General features: G+C 43.9%; 1 protein-coding gene across 4 annotated transcripts in view; it reads left to right on the forward strand.

The window, feature by feature from the left end:
• Positions 1-16065, forward strand: part of zbtb7c (zinc finger and BTB domain containing 7C) — a 275904-nt gene that overhangs the window by 51305 nt on the left and 208534 nt on the right. For 2 of the 4 annotated variants that reach the window (XM_085975157.1, XM_085975143.1), the window contains 2 exons: positions 4156-4209; positions 4675-4755. The gene's annotated coding sequence lies outside the window, so the exon portion shown is untranslated. The remainder of the gene's footprint in view (positions 1-4155; positions 4210-4674; positions 4756-16065) is intronic. The other 2 variants (XM_085975150.1, XM_085975139.1) reach the window with 1 other exon arrangement.

The raw sequence follows: 16065 nt of genomic DNA on the forward strand, positions 1-16065 counted from the left end.
GCTATCAAGCAGCAATAACCTGCTCACCGATGCTCCGTTTGGGTTCCGCCAGGACCACTCGGCTCCAGACCTCATTATAGCCTTGGCCCAAACATGGACCAAAGGAGCTGAATTCCAGCGGTGTGGTGAGAATTTAATTTTTTTATTTGTTCATGGGATGTGGGCGTCGCTGACAAGGCCAGCATTTATTACCCATCCCTAGTTGCCCTTGAGAAGGTGGTGGTAAGCCGCCTTCTTGAACAGCACCGTGTGGTGAAGGAGTTGCACAAGTCCCCAGCTGTTGGGGAGGAGGCTGGGTGTGTCGTTGTCGTGTCCATAGCTGGTGCCAAGGTCGATGCCAGGTGATCCGTCCGGTTTTATTCTTATTGTTTTTTGTAGTGGTTTTTAAAAAAAAAAACTGAGTGGCTTGTTCAGAGTCAACCACATTGCTGTGGGTCTGAAGTCACATATAGGCCAGACCAGGTAAGAATGGCAGATTTCCTTCCCTAAAGGACATTGGTGAACCAGATGGGTTTTTACGATAATCCGATAGTTTCACGGTCACCATTATTAGCTTTTTTTAAATTTAAGATTTATTTAATTAACTGAATTTAAATTCCCCAGCTGCCGTGGTGGGATTAGAATTGACATCTCCGGATCATTAGTCCAGGCCTCTGGATTACTAGTCCAGTAACATTACCACTATGTTACCATTCCCTTGACAGCCCTTGACGTCAAGGCAGCATTTGACTGAGTATGGCATCAAGGAGCCCTAGTAAAATTGAAGTCATTGGGAATAAGGGGGAAAACCCTTATTCCCAAAGTTTTCCCAATCAGGATAGAGGATTGGGAAAACTTTAAAAGACAGCAAAAAATAACAAAAAGATTGATTAAGAAAGGGAAGATAGATTATGAAAGTAAATTAGCAAAAAATATAAAAACAGATAGTAAGAGTTTTTATAGTTATATAAAAAGAAAAAGGGTGGCTAAAGTAAATGTTGGTCCCTTAGAGGATGAGACCGGGAAATTAATGGCGGGAAATATGGAGATGGCAAAAACACTGAATGAATATTTTACATCAGTCTTTACAGTAGAAGACACTAAGAATATCCCAACACTGGACAAACAGGGGGCTAAAGGGGGGGAGGAGCTAAACACGATCAAAATCACTAAGGAAGTGGTACTCGGTAAAATAATGGGACTCGAGGCGGATAAATCACCTGGACCTGATGGCTTACATCCTAGGGTCTTGAGGGAAGTGGCGGTAGGGATTGTGGATGCATTGGTAATAATTTTCCAAAACTCCCTGGACTCGGCAAAGGTCCCGGCAGACTGGAATTCTGCTAATGTAACACCCTTATTTAAAAAGGGCAGTAGACAGAAGGCTGGAAACTATAGACCCGTTAGCCTAACATCTGTGGTAGGTAAAATTTTGGAGTCCATTATTAAGGAGACAGTAACAGGACATTTGGATAAACATAATTTAATAGGACAAAGTCAGCCTGGTTTTATGAAGGGGAAGTCATGTTTGACAAATTTGCTGGAGTTCTTTGAGGAAGTAACATATAGGGTGGATAAAGGGGAACCAGTGGACGTAGTGTATTTAGACTTCCAAAAGGCATTTGACAAGGTGCCACACAGAAGATTATTGCTTAAGATAAAAAATCACAGGATTGGGGGTAATATTCTGGCATGGATAGAGGATTGGCTATCTAACAGAAGGCAGAGAGTTGGGATAAATGGTTCATTCTCAGACTGGCAATCGATAACTAGTGGTGTTCCGCAGGGGTCAGTGCTGGGTCCCCAACTCTTTACAATCTATATTAATGATTTGGAGGAGGGGACCGAGTGTAACATATCAAAGTTTGCAGATGATACTAAGATGGGAGGGAAAGTAGTGAGTGAGGAGGACATAAAAAACCTGCAAGGGGACATAGACAGGCTAAGTAAGTGGGCAGAGATTTGGCAAATGGAATACAATACTGGAAAGTGTGAGGTTATGCACTTTGGCAGGAAAAATCGTAGAGCAAGTTATTATCTTAATGGCAAGAAACTGGAAAGTACTGAAGTACAAAGGGATCTGGGGGTCCTGGTGCACGAAACTCAAAAGGTTAGTGTGCAGGTGCAGCAAGTGATTAAGAAGGCCAATGGAATGTTGGCTTTCATTGCTAGGGGGATAGAATATAAAAATAGGGAGGTATTGCTTCAGTTGTACAAGGTATTGGCGAGACCGCACCTGGAATACTGCGTACAGTTTTGGTGTCCATACTTAAGAAAGGACATACTTGCTCTCGAGTCAGTACAAAGAAGGTTCACTCGGTTAATCCTGGGGATGAGGGGATGGACATATGAGGAGAGGTTGAGTAGATTGGGACTCTACTCATTGGAGTTCAGAAGAATGAGAGGCGATCTTATTGAAACATATAAGATTGTGAAGGGGTTGGATCGGGTGGATGCGGGGAGGATGTTCCCGATGATGGGTGAAACTAGAACTAGGGGGCATAGTCTTAGAATAAGGGGTTGCTCTTTCAAAACTGAGATGAGGAGGAACTACTTCACTCAGAGGGTGGTAGGTCCATGGAATATGCTGCCCCAAAAAGCTGTAGAAGCTACATCATTACATAAATTTAAAACAGAAATAGACAGTTTCCTAGAAGTAAAGGGAATTGAGGGTTATGGGGAGCGGGCAGGAATTTGGACATGAGTCTAGGTTCGGATCGGTCATGGCCCTGTGGGTAGTGGAGCGGGCCCAGGGGCCGTGTAGCCTGATCCTGCTCCTATTTTGTGTGTCTAATTCTGTTAGATTCAGGAGATGGTTCTGTGATAGTGGATTGGCGGTTAGGATCAGATCAGCCATGATCTTATTGAATGGCGGAGCAGGCTCAAGGGGCCGATTGGCCTACTCCTGCTCCTATTTCTTATGTTCTTATGTAAAACCCTACACTGGCTGGAGTCATACCTAGTACTAAGGAAGATGTTTGTGGTTGTTGGAGGTCAATCATCTCAGCCCCTGGACATCACTGCAGGAGTTCCTCAGGGCAGTGTCCTAGGCCCAACAATCTTCAGCTGCTTCATCAATGACCTTCCCTCCATCATAAGGTCAGAAATGGGGATGTTCGCTGATGATTGCACAGTGTTCAGCGCCATTCACAACTCCTCAGATAATGAAGCAGTCCATGCCCACATGCAACAAGACCTGGACAATATTCAGGCTTGGGCTGATAAATGGCAGGTAACATTCGCGCCACACAAGTGCCAGGCAATGACTAGCTCCAACAAGAAGGAGTCTAACCACTTCCCCTTGACATTCAACAGCATTACCATCGTCGAATCCCCCACCATCAACATCCTGGGGGTCACCATTGACCAGAAACTTAACTGGACCAGCCACATAAATACTGTGGCTACACGAGCATGTCAGAAGCAGTTAAATTCCACAGCGTTCGGGGACCAGAACTCCTCCCGCGCACACCTCCGACCCCCGCCGCCGCCCCCCCCCCCCCCCCGCCTGCTTTCAAGACCCTCCCCAGTAAATATCGGGCTCATTGTGTCAACTCAATGCTCTTCAATAAAAATGTACAACTTTGCCAATATATAAACCAGTGTAATTTTGCAAAATAATATGTTAATATGACATATCAAGGATGTAAATGGTTCAGTTTTGTTTGATCATATACATTAGAAAATGAAAAGCTACTCACATTTATATCTTTGCTGAAGTTTAACACATTATTGCCACTGAAAATACAACTGCTGTCACACAATCATTCAATGGTAATGGAAAAACATTCCTACATCAGGAAAGCCCACCTTACAAGAAAAGTATGATTATATTTGTAGTATCAAGTACCTCTCCGTGAATTTAAATCATGCGAATTCATCATTAGGTGTGTTAATTGTCTTCTAACTCTCTTAAATGTATACTATATGTTCTTTAAATTGAAACAGGTATTTAAATATATAATAATTGGGGGATTACTTTTAACCTGGTTGTTGCTGCTTTTGTGCTCCTTGTCCCTGAAATGTGCTGATCATATAAGAGTTCATATTCTTGACATCATGGTTGTAGATTTATCAAACAAGAAAAATTCTACATCTTGCTTGATTTTATTTTGACATGTTGACCTTTTATTTTAAAAGGAGAAATGTTGACTTTCTTGTGTTTACTATGTGCAGTGACATCCATAGTTGGCAGTCGAGGAAGAGAAAACGCAGAGTGGCTCACGTGTGGTAAGCTCATCTGTTTTATGATCTAAATCTAAAGACTGAGCTGGATCAATTAAAGTGGTCAAAGTTATAATAGTAAATTAAGTTTACCGAGTTATCAGTTTATTGTGTCCGTTGAACAGTAGTTAAGTAATAAGCAGGTATAGATAGTCCTGTATAGGCTAAAAGATACCAATTTATCCAGGTCTTGTCCAACACCGAATAATGTAATGTATATCTTTGTTGTCTGCTTCTGTGCATGAATTTTGAAAGCTGTGTATATATGATAAGTTCTTGTTCTAATTAATTCATGAGATGTCAGTTGAAGATATTACTTTATTAGTCAAAAGTCCATGTGAACTCAATTAGACACTACATTTAATAAACAATTAATAAGAGTCTCTCAGACCTATTCTAATACATGCTGTAATTATTCAATTTGAGAAACTGAGTGGAAGTAACTAATGTGTAGTTCTTTTACCTCTGCAGACCTGAGTCCAAAATCAACAAGAAAAAGCCTATTGTCCAATAGGCAATCTTTCTAGTTACATCGAAACATTCGGCACCTGGGTAGGCCATTTAACCCCTCCATGCCTGCTCCGCCATTTAATTAGATCATGGCCGATCTGCAGCTCAACTCCATTAATCCATATATCCTTACCTAACAATATTCACAGATCAGAAAACTTGGAAGCTTCTTTTTGTTTTCAAAGCTAGGATCCCATTGTTTCAGCCACAAATAATTATTGATAATTATATTGTTATTAGTGGTTGGTAGAAAAATGTGTGTGCATCAAGCCCTAAGATTTTCGATAGAATGAACTTTTCATTTGTAATATTGATAAACTTTGGTGAAACGCCAAGATCTGTATTACCAAGGTTCAAAGACAAACTGAGAAGACAAAGTAAATGCTGAAGTCATGGTTAGGTGATTGGGTTGTAGGAAGTAAGGAGTTCCATTGTTTTGAGATCCTGGGGTAAAAATCAAAGTCAGTGCAATGAGACTTCATTTCAACACATTGAAAGAAAGAAAGACTTGCATTTATATAGCTTCTTTCACGACCACTGGACGTCTCAAAGCGCTTTACAGCCAATGAAGTACTTTTGAAGTGGAGTCACTGTTGTAATGTGGGAAATGCGGCAGCCAATTTGCGCACAGCAAGGTCCCACAAACAACAATGTGATAATGGCCAGATAATCTGTTGTTGTTATGTTGGTTGAGGGATAAATATTTGCCAGGACACCGGGGATAACTCCCCTGCTCTTCTTAGGGCAGCACGGTGGCATAGTGGTTAGCACTGTTGCCTCACAGCGCCAGGGACCCGGGTTCGAATCCGGCCTCGGGTGACTGTCTGTGTGGAGTTTGCACATTCTTCCCGTGTTTGCGTGGGTTTCCTCCGGGTGCTCCGGTTTCCTCCCACAGTCCAAAGATGTGCGGGTTAGGATGATTGGCTATGATAAAATTGACCCTTAGTGTTAGGGGGATTAAATACGTGGGGTTACGGGGATAGGGTGGGATATGTGTTGGTGTAGGGGGATCGGGTGGGATATGTGTCGGTGCAGGCTCGATGGGCCAAAATGGCCTCTATCTGCACTGTGGGGTTTCTGTGATTCTGTGATTCTTTGAAATAGTGTCATGGGATCTTTTATGTCCACTTGAGAGAGCAGATTTAACGTCTCATCCAAAAGACGGCAACTCCGACAGTGCAGCAGTCCCTCAGCACTGTACTGGTGTATCAGCCTAGTTTTGTGTTCAAATCCCTGGAGTGGGACTTGAACCCACAACCTTCTGACTCTGAGGTGAGAGTGCTACCCACTGAGCCACAGCTGACACAAATGAGGATGCAAAGAGGAGGAAGAGAGTGTACGACAGAGTATTTTTACAGGATCATTGAAATTTCTGAATTGAAGGAGGTCATTCAATTCCATTGTGCCTGTCCCAATACTAGCTCCACATCAGAGCCTAAATATAATTTCCATACCCTTCCCCTGTCCCCTTTTAATAGTTTCTTTTCTGTGTTTATCCAGTTCCCTCATCAATGCTATAATTGCATCATTATTTCTTACCTCCCCTGTATCCTTTTATTGCTATTATTATTACTAAATGTATACTCTTTATTGTTGTTTCACCAACAAGTGAAAACAATCTTTCACTACAGTTTCAAACCCATCCGAAACTATGAACCCTCACACTTGGGAGGAAGAAGAGAGAACTGGCTACTTCGTAGTGACTGAGTTAGTTTAAAGGATTGATCGTTAGGTTTTAGAGATTGGTCTGCCAGCCAATGTGAGCATATTCCCTTGGCAAGTACTTGGGGCTACAGATCACATTTTCCACCTTGAAAATGAAACCTAACTGCTTCTTTTCACAATGGACATGGAACCTCTGGCAATGACCAAAAGAGACTCCAAACACTCATGGTGTTCAGACCAGAACTGTAGAATTCAGTGTATCTTTGTGTGCAGAAAACTTGCTGCTATATGCAAGCAATCCTGCAACCTCACTCCCCAGTATCAAACATCAAGGAATTTGACTCTTGAGAATGTATACTAAAACTAATCCAAAACACATCATGTATCATTTATCCAGTACTTTCTGCAAAAATACATAAAGTCCTACCCCATTTGTATTGTTGTAGATGAGATTGTAGTGTAAAAGGATAACAGCAAAGCCTGAATGCCAAATGCGCTACAAATAGTAAAACCAGGGAAGAGGAAATTAAATAAAGATTAACATATTTCCTTTTTACCACTCCCTGATCCTATTGGTTTGCACCTGAATACAGTAGATCAAGGACCTCTACAAGTGCATCTCAAAATTTGTGTAAGTGAGCGGGAAGCCATGATTACATTTAAAATGAATTGAGCTCTGCAAAAGTGCTGGAGAATTTAATCTACCTCATGACAGTGTTGGGCAGTGCAACTCTGTCATGGGGAGCATTGTTGGGAGTATGAAGACAAGAGATTTCTCACTAGTTTCTTTACACAGTCTGCTCAATGGACTATAGCATTACCACTATAACAGCAACAACTTGCATGTAAATAGCATCTTTAATCTAAAAAAAAGTTCCAAGATACCTCCCAATTATGAGCAATAAAATTGGATGCTGAGCCAGGAAGGAAGAGATTAGGAGGGGTGATTGAAAGCTAGATCCAAGAGATGGGTTTTGAGGAGATTTTTAAAGGTGCAAAAGATAAGTGCAAAGGCAGAGGCCTAGAAATTCAGTGGGCTGCGCCACCCGTTAGTGCCTTAAGAGGGTGCTAAGTGGGTCGGAAGCCACTGGCCACGCCTCCCGCTAAATTCAGCGGAACGCTAATGGCGGCGCTAGCCGTTAGCGCTGCGCCGCCACCGATGACGTCATCGGTGTGCGCAGCACCCCGCTAACGCCCTGATCACGATATTTAGATGCACCCCCTGCTTTAACACTGGACGCTATTTGCGACCGGTTCAGGGGGCCTACCTGTGGCGGTAGAGGACTAATTAAAGGAGGTGCGGGGCGGCCATTTTTTTTGCTGGCCACCTGCCAGCACCTCTCCGCGCTGCCGTCCCCGGCCTCCTGAGCCCCCCCCCCCCCCGCGGAGTGCCGACTGCGTTCCAAGAGCCCGGCACTTCTCCTCGATACCGGGCTCTTTTGCCGGCACTCGCGATCCTCGATTGCGCTGCACAAGGCCCCTCCCCTTTAAGAAGGGGAGGAAGGCCTGCAGTACCGCAGCGTACAGCGCTGCGGCACGTTGTGCAGCAATATTCAGCTGCAGCGCCCCGAGAGGGATGCGGGGCGCCTCCAGTAGTGCCGCGCTTCCCTCTGGGGCGCGCAAACTGAATTTCCAGCGGGCGGCCGCGATTGCTTCCGGGGCGCTATTTTTAGCGCCCTGGCGAGGCTGGCGCCCCAAACGGGGCGATACTGAATTTCTAGGCCAGAGAGTTTTAGGGATGGTGTTCCAAAGATTATGCCCAAACTGAAGATTCTGCCACCAATGGTGGGGTGAAGAAAGGGAGAGATGTACAGAAGGCCAAAGTCACCAGCAGTTTATGTCTCAACTGAATGTATCTCCTGAATATTCATTCCATTTTAATCAATTTGGCACAATCAAAATTCCAGGTGATTCTCACCATAAATGGTTTCCGGGCTTTACATAGCGACAGCAAAAAAAAAGTCTTGCATTTGCATAGTGCTTTTCATGATCTCAGGGCACCCCAAAGCGCTTTACAGCCAGTGAAGTACTTTTGAAGTGCAGTCACTGTTGTAATGTAGGAAACGCAGCAGCCAATTTGCACACAGCAAGATCCCACAAACAGCAGTGTGATCCTAACCAGATAATCTGTTTTAGGGATGTTGGGTGAGGGATACACACCAGGAAGAACTCCCCTGCTCTTTTTCAGATAGTGGCATGGGATCATTTATGTTCACTTGAGAGGGCAGACGGGGCCTCGGTTTAATGTCTCATCCGAAAGACAGCATCTCCGACAGTACAGCACTCCCTCACTACTGCACTGGAGTGTCAGCCTAGAGTTTGTGTTCAAGTCTGTGCATTTCAAGTATATTCTGTTTTTTATTAAAGAATTGTTGTATTTGCATTTTTTCTGTTTTATTTCATGTTTTATCACTAGTTCAGTTTAGGGCCCAATATCACTATTACAACACCACCACCAAACGTATCTTCCCCTCCCCTCCCCTTTCAGCATTCCGCAGGGACCGCTCCCTCTGAGACACCCTAGTCCACTCCTCTATCACCCCAAACAGCCCTTCCCCTTCGCCTGGCACCTTCCCGTGCAAGTGGAGGAGATGTAACACCTGCCCCTATACCTCCCCCCTTCCCACTGTCCAGGGCCCCAAACACCCCTTCCAGGTGAAACAGCAATTTACTTGTACTTCTCGCAATTTAATATACTGTATTCGCTGCTCACGATGCGGTCTCCTCTACATTGGGGAGACCAAACGCAGATTGGGTGACCGCTTTGCGGAACACCTCCGTTCAGTCCGTAAGGGTGACCCCGAGCTTCCGGTCGCCTGTCATTTTAATTCACCGCTCCATTCCCACTCGGACCTCACCGTCCTTGGCCTCTTGTATTGTTCCACAGAAGCTCAACGTAAACTCGAGGAACAGCACCTCATCTTCCGATTAGGCACTCTGCAGCCTTCCGGACTCAATATCGAGTTCAACAATTTCAGATCATAAGCTCGGCCCCCATTTCATTTTCTCTTGTAATTGTTCCACTCCTTTCCCACCCACCCCCCCCCCCCCCCGCTTTTCCTTTTGTTTCTCTCTCACACCTGGCAGCTATCTTTTGCCCTGCCAGTACACTTTACACCTAATCCCAGCCTATTACCATCTCGTCTAGCTTCTAATCTCTTTTACTTCTTTTATTTCTTTTATTCTTTTGTCCGATCGCAGCCCTGCCTTCGATCTAGTTTCTTTTCTTTCCAGTTTTGAAGAAGGGTTCAACCCGAAACGTCAACTCAAATTTCTCTCCATGGATGTTGCCTGACCTGCTGAGTTTTTCCAGCATTTTCTGTTGTTATTTCGGATTTCCAACATCTGCAGTATTTTGCTATCGTATTCACTATTACAAGAGTTAGGACATCTGCTACCCAACCCTATTAATATTCATGCCCCATACTCCAGGAATTATTAGTATCCACTTAATTCACTGACACAGTCCTGTAAAGGGGTCTTTAAACAGCAGTTATGTTGTATTGTTTAAAATGACTTCATGTCGCAGTTATTTTATTTTCAGGCCACCTACTTGAAGTCTAGCACTTGGGCACAAGCAAAGATTGGGCTTCCAATAACTCATCGAATTTACTCAATGAGCAGCTAAACCAAAAAATCTAGGAACGTCCAACGTTTGATGACTGTGCTGAGCTAACTAATTTCAGCAGTGGTGGAAGTCATAGAGTTATACAGCACAGAAAGAGGCCGGCCATCAAGCCCTGCCTATTCTAATCCCATTTTCCAGCACTTGGTCCGCAGCCTTGTATGCTATGGCGTTTCAAGTGCTCATCTAAATGCTTCTTGAATGTTGTGGGGGTTCCTGCCTCTACCACCCTTTCAGGCAGTGAGTTCCAGATTCCAACCACCCTCTAGGTGAAAAAGTTTTTCTTCAAACCCTCTCTAAACCTCCTGCCCCTTACCTTGAAACTATGCCCCCCCTGGTTATTGACCCCTCTACTAAGGGGAAAAATTCCTTTCTATCTACCCTATCTATGCCCCTCATAACTTTATACACCTCAATCAGGTCCCCTCTCAGCCTTCTCTGCTCTAAGGAAAACAACCCCAACCTGTCCAGTCTCTCTTCATAGCTGAAGTGCTCCAGCCCAGGTAACATCCTGGTGAATCTCCTCTGCACCCTCTCCAATGCAATCACATCCCTCCTACAGTGTGGCGACCAGAACTGCACACAGTATTCCAGCTGTGGCCTAGCTAGCGTTTTGTACAGCTCTATCATAACCTCGCTGCTCTTATATTCTATGCCTTGGCTAATGAAGGCAAGTAGCCCATATGCCTTTTTAACCACCTTATCTACCTGTCCTGTTGCCTTCGGGGATCTATGTACATGCACACCAAGGTCCCTCTGATCCTCTGTCCTTCCGATGGTCCTACCATTCATTGTGTATTCCCTTGTCTTGTTAGTCCCCCCAAAATGCATCACCTCACACTTTTCAGGGTTAAATTCCATTTGCCACTGCTCTGCCCATCTAACCAACCCATCTATATCGTCATGTAGCCTGAGGCTTCCCTCCTCGCTATTTACCACTCCACCAATTTTCGTGTCATCTGCGAACTTACTGGTCAACCTCCTACATTCATATCTTAATCATTAATGTACACTACAAACAGCAAAGGACCCAGCACCGATCCCTGCAGTACACCACTGGACACAGACTTCTAATCACAAAAACAACCTTCGACCGTCACTCTCTGCCTCCTGCTACTAAGCCAATTTTGGATCCAATGTGCCAAATTGCCCTGGATCCCATGGGCTCTTACCTTCTTGATCAGTCTCCTATGTGGGACTTTGTCAAAAGCCTTACTGAAGTCCATGTAGACTACATCAACTGCACTACCCTCATCCACACACCTAACCACCCCCTCGAAAAATTCAATCAAATTGGTTAGATATGATCTCCCCCTGACAAAGCCATGCTGACTATCATTGATTAATCCTTGCCTCTCCAAGTGGAGACTAATTCTGTCCCTCAGAATGTTTTCCAATAATTTCCCTACCACTGATGTTAGGCTCACTGGCCTGTAATTCCCTGGTTTATCCCTACTACCCTTCTTGAATAATGGTACTACGTTAACTGTTTGCAAGTCCTCTGGCACCTCCTCTGTGGTCAGAGAGGTTCTGAAAATTTGTGTCAGAGCCCCTGCAATCTCCTCCCTTGCCTCACAGCCACCTGGGATACATCTCATCAGGGCTTGGGGATTTATCCACTTTTAAGCCCGCTAAAACCGCTAGTACCTCCTCCCCCTCAATACTAATTTGTTCAAGTATATCACAATCCCCCTGCCTGATTTCTATGCCTACATCGGCCTTCTCCATAGTGAACACAGATGCAAAATATTCATTTAAAACCTCACCTACATCTTCCGGCTCTACACACAGATTGCCACTTTGATCCCTAATGGGCCCTACTCTTTCCCTGGTTATCCTCTTGCCCTTAATATACTTATAAAACATCTTCCGATTTTCCTTTATTTTGCCCAGTGTTTTTTCATGCCCTCTCTTCACTCTCCTAATTTCTTTTTTAAGTACCCCCCTGCACTTTCTATACTCCTCTAGGGCTTCCACTGTTTTTAGTCCTTTGTATCTGCCAAAAGCCTCCCTTTTTATCCTAATCCATTCTTGTATATCCCTTGACATCCAGGGTTCCCTGGGTTTGTTGGTCCCACCCTTGACCTTTACGGGAACATGTTGGCGTTGTACTAAGAACATAAGAACATAAGAAATAGGAGCAGGAGTAGGCCAATCGGCCCCTCGAGCCTGCTCCGCCATTCAATAAGATCATGGCTGATGTGATCCTAACCGCCAATCTACTATCACAGAACCATCTCCTGAATCTAACAGAATTAGACACGCGAAATAGGAGCAGGATCAGGCTACACGGCCCCTGGGCCCGCTCCGCTACCCACAGGGCCATGTCCGATCCGAACCTAGACTCATGTCCAAATTCCTGCCCGCTCCCCGTAACCCTTAATTCCCTTTACTTCTAGGAAACTGTCTATTTCTGTTTTAAATGTATTTAATGATGTAGCTTCTACAGCTTTTTGGGGCAGCATATTCCATGGACCTACCACCCTCTGAGTGAAGTAGTTCCTCCTCATCTCAGTTTTGAAAGAGCAGCCCCTTATTCTAAGACTATGCCCCCTAGTTCTAGTTTCACCCATCATCGGGAACACCCTCCCCGCATCCACCCGATCCAACCCCTTCACAATCTTCTATGTTTCAATAAGATCGCCTCTCATTCCTCTGAACTCCAATGAGTAGAGTCCCAATCTACTCAACCTCTCCTCATATGTCCATCCCCTCATCCCCGGGATTAACCGAGTGAACCTTCTTTGTACTGACTCGAGAGCAAGTATGTCTTTTCTTAAGTATGGACACCAAAACTGTATGCAGTATTCCAGGTGCGGTCTCACCAATACCTTGTACAACTGAAGCAATACCTCCCTATTTTTATATTCTATCCCCCTAGTGATGAAAGCCAACATTCCATTGGCCTTCTTAATCACTTGCTGCACCTGCATACTAACCTTTTGAGTTTCGTGCACCAGGACCCCCAGATCCCTTTGTACTTCAGTACTTTCCAGTTTCTTGCCATTAAGATAATAACTTGCTCTACGATTTTTCCTGCCAAAGTGCATAACCTCACACTTTCCAGTATTGTATTCCATTTGCCAAATCTCTGCCCACTTACTTAGCCTGTCTATGTCCCCTTGCAGGTTTTTTATGTCCTCCTCACTCACTACTTTCCCTCCCATCTTAGTATCATCTGCAAACTTTGATATGTTACACTCGGTCCCCTCCTCCAAATCGTTAATATAGATTGTAAAGAGTTGGGGACCCAGCACTGACCCCTGCGGAACACCACTAGTTACTGATTGCCAGTCTGAGAATGAACCATTTATCCCAACTCTCTGCCTTCTGTTAGATAGCCAATCCTCTATCCATGCCAGAATATTACCCCCAATCCCGTGATTTTTTATCTTAAGCAATAATCTTTTGTGTGGCACCTTGTCAAATGCCTTTTGGAAGTCTAAATACACTACGTCCACTGGTTCCCCTTTATCCACCCTATATGTTACTTCCTCAAAGAACTCCAGCAAATTTGTCAAACATGACTTCCCCTTCATAAAACCATGCTGACTTTGTCCTATTAAATTATGATTATCCAAATGTCCTGTTACTGTCTCCTTAATAATGGACTCCAAAATTTTACCTACCACAGATGTTAGGCTAACGGGTCTATAGTTTCCAGCCTTCTGTCTACTGCCCTTTTTAAATAAGGGTGTTACATTAGCAGTTTTCCATTCTGCCAGGACCTTTGCTGAGTCCAGGGAGTTTTGGAAAATTATTACTAATGCATCCACAATCCCTACCGCCACTTCCCTCAAGACCCTAGGATGTAAGCCATCAGGTCCAGGTGATTTATCCGCCTTGAGTCCCATTATTTTACCGAGTACCACTTCCTTCGTGATTTTGATCGTGTTTAGTTCCTTCCCCCCCATAGCCCCCTGCTTATCCAGTGTTGGGATATTCTTAGTGTCCTCTACTGTAAAGACTGATACAAAATATTCATTGTGATAAAAATAATAACTTCCGGGAAGTTATGTCATCACTTCCTGTGAACTATGAACTATGAACTGTGTACATACCTCACTTCCTGTCATGTGTCACTTCCTGTTGGACTGGTATAAATACTGGTCTGTTCAGTATTGTAAGAGGCTTCTACCAGAGGCATGGTAAAGACCTCTCTTGTATATAGTGTGTTTATAAGTTACTTAAAGCTTACTTTAAAGTTACTTGATGGTAAGCCTCCTTTTTCTTACATCATTCATTGTGTTTTTTGCCATCTCCATATTTCCCACCATTAATTTCCCGGTCTCATCCTCTAAGGGACCAACATTTACTTTAGCCACCCTTTTTCTTTTTATATAACTATAAAAACTCTTACTATCTGTTTTTATATTTTTTGCTAATTTACTTTCATAATCTATCTTCCCTTTCTTAATCAATCTTTTTGTTATTTTTTGCTGTCTTTTAAAGTTTTCCCAATGCTCTATCCTCCCACTAGATTTGGCTACCTTATATGCCCTTGTTTTTAGTCGAATACTATCCTTAATTTCTTTACTTAGCCACGGATGGCTGTCTTTTTTTTTTACACCCTTCTCAGTGGAATATATTTTTTTTGGAAGTTGTAAAATAACTCCTTAAATGTGCACCACTGATCATGTATCGTCTTACCCTTTAATCTATTTTCCCAATCCACTCTACTCAATTCCGCTCTCATACCTTCATAGTCTCCTTTATTCAAGCTTAGCACGCTTGTTTGAGATCCAACCTTCTCACCCTCTAATTGAATATGGAATTCAACCATGTTATGGTCACTCATTCCAAGGGGATCCTTTACTGGGACATTTTTAATTAATCCTGTCTCGTTACACAGGACCAGATCTAAGGTTGCTTGCCCCCTGGTCGTTTCAGTTACATACTGCTCAAGAAACCCATCCCTAATACACTCAATGAACTCCTCCTCAAGGCAGCCCTGCCCAATTTGATTTGTCCAATTAATATGATAGTTAAAATCCCCCATAATTATAGATGTTCCCTTATTACAAGCCTCAACTATTTCCTGATTGATACTCCGTCCAACAGAGTTGCCACTGTTCGGAGGCCTATAGACTATGCCCACTAGTGTTTTTTTCCCCTTATTATTCCTTACCTCCACCCAAACTGTTTCATTATCCTGATCTTTTGACCCAATATCATTTCTCTGTATTACAGTGATTCCTTCCTTTATTAACATAGCCACCCCACCTCCCCTTCCTTCCTGCTTGTCCTTCCTGATCGTTAAATAACCTGGTATGTTTAATTCCCAGGCATTGTCACCCTGCAGCCATGTTTCTGTAATGGCCACAAGATCACACCCATATGTAGTTATTTGTGCCATTAACTCGTCTATTTTGTTACGAATGCTACGTGCATTCAGATAGAGAACTTTCAAATATGTTTTGTGACACTTAGTTCCTGCTTTTGCCCTTTTTATTACTTTACCTTTTACTCCATACCTTCTGCCCCTTCCTGACACGCTCTGGTTTTTAATTTCCCCACTGCTACCTAAGTCTATGACCTTCTCTGTTGTCATTTTTATTATTTGCTCTCTAGGAACCTCCCCCCCACTAGTTAGTTTAAAGCCCTCTCTACAGCCCTAGTTATATGATCCGCCAGGACTCTAGTCCCAGCACTGGTCAAGTGAAGCCCATCCCAACGGAACAGCTCCCTCCTGCCCCAGTACTGGTGCCAGTGTCCCAGGAAGCAAAACCCATTTCTCCAACACCAGTCTTTGAGCCACGCATTTAACTCTTTAATTTTATTTGTCCCAGCCAAATTCGCTCGTGGCTCGATTATTACCCTTGAGGTTCGGTTTTTTAATTTGACCCCTAGCTGCTCATACTCCTTTAACAGAACCGGCTTCCTAGTCCTATCTACGTCGTTTGTACCAACATGGACCATGACAATTGGATCCACCCCCTCCCACTGCAAGTTTCTTTCCAGCCCAGAGGAGATGTCCTTAGCCCTGGCACCGGGTAGGCAACACAGCCTTCGGGACTCTCGCTCTCGGCTGCAGAGAACTCTATCTATCCCCCTAATAATAC

This window comes from Somniosus microcephalus, chromosome 2 (genome assembly GCF_052327205.1).
Source record: "Somniosus microcephalus isolate GS21.2 chromosome 2, FLI_Smic_1.0, whole genome shotgun sequence".
In the NCBI taxonomy this organism is placed as follows: domain Eukaryota; kingdom Metazoa; phylum Chordata; class Chondrichthyes; order Squaliformes; family Somniosidae; genus Somniosus; species Somniosus microcephalus.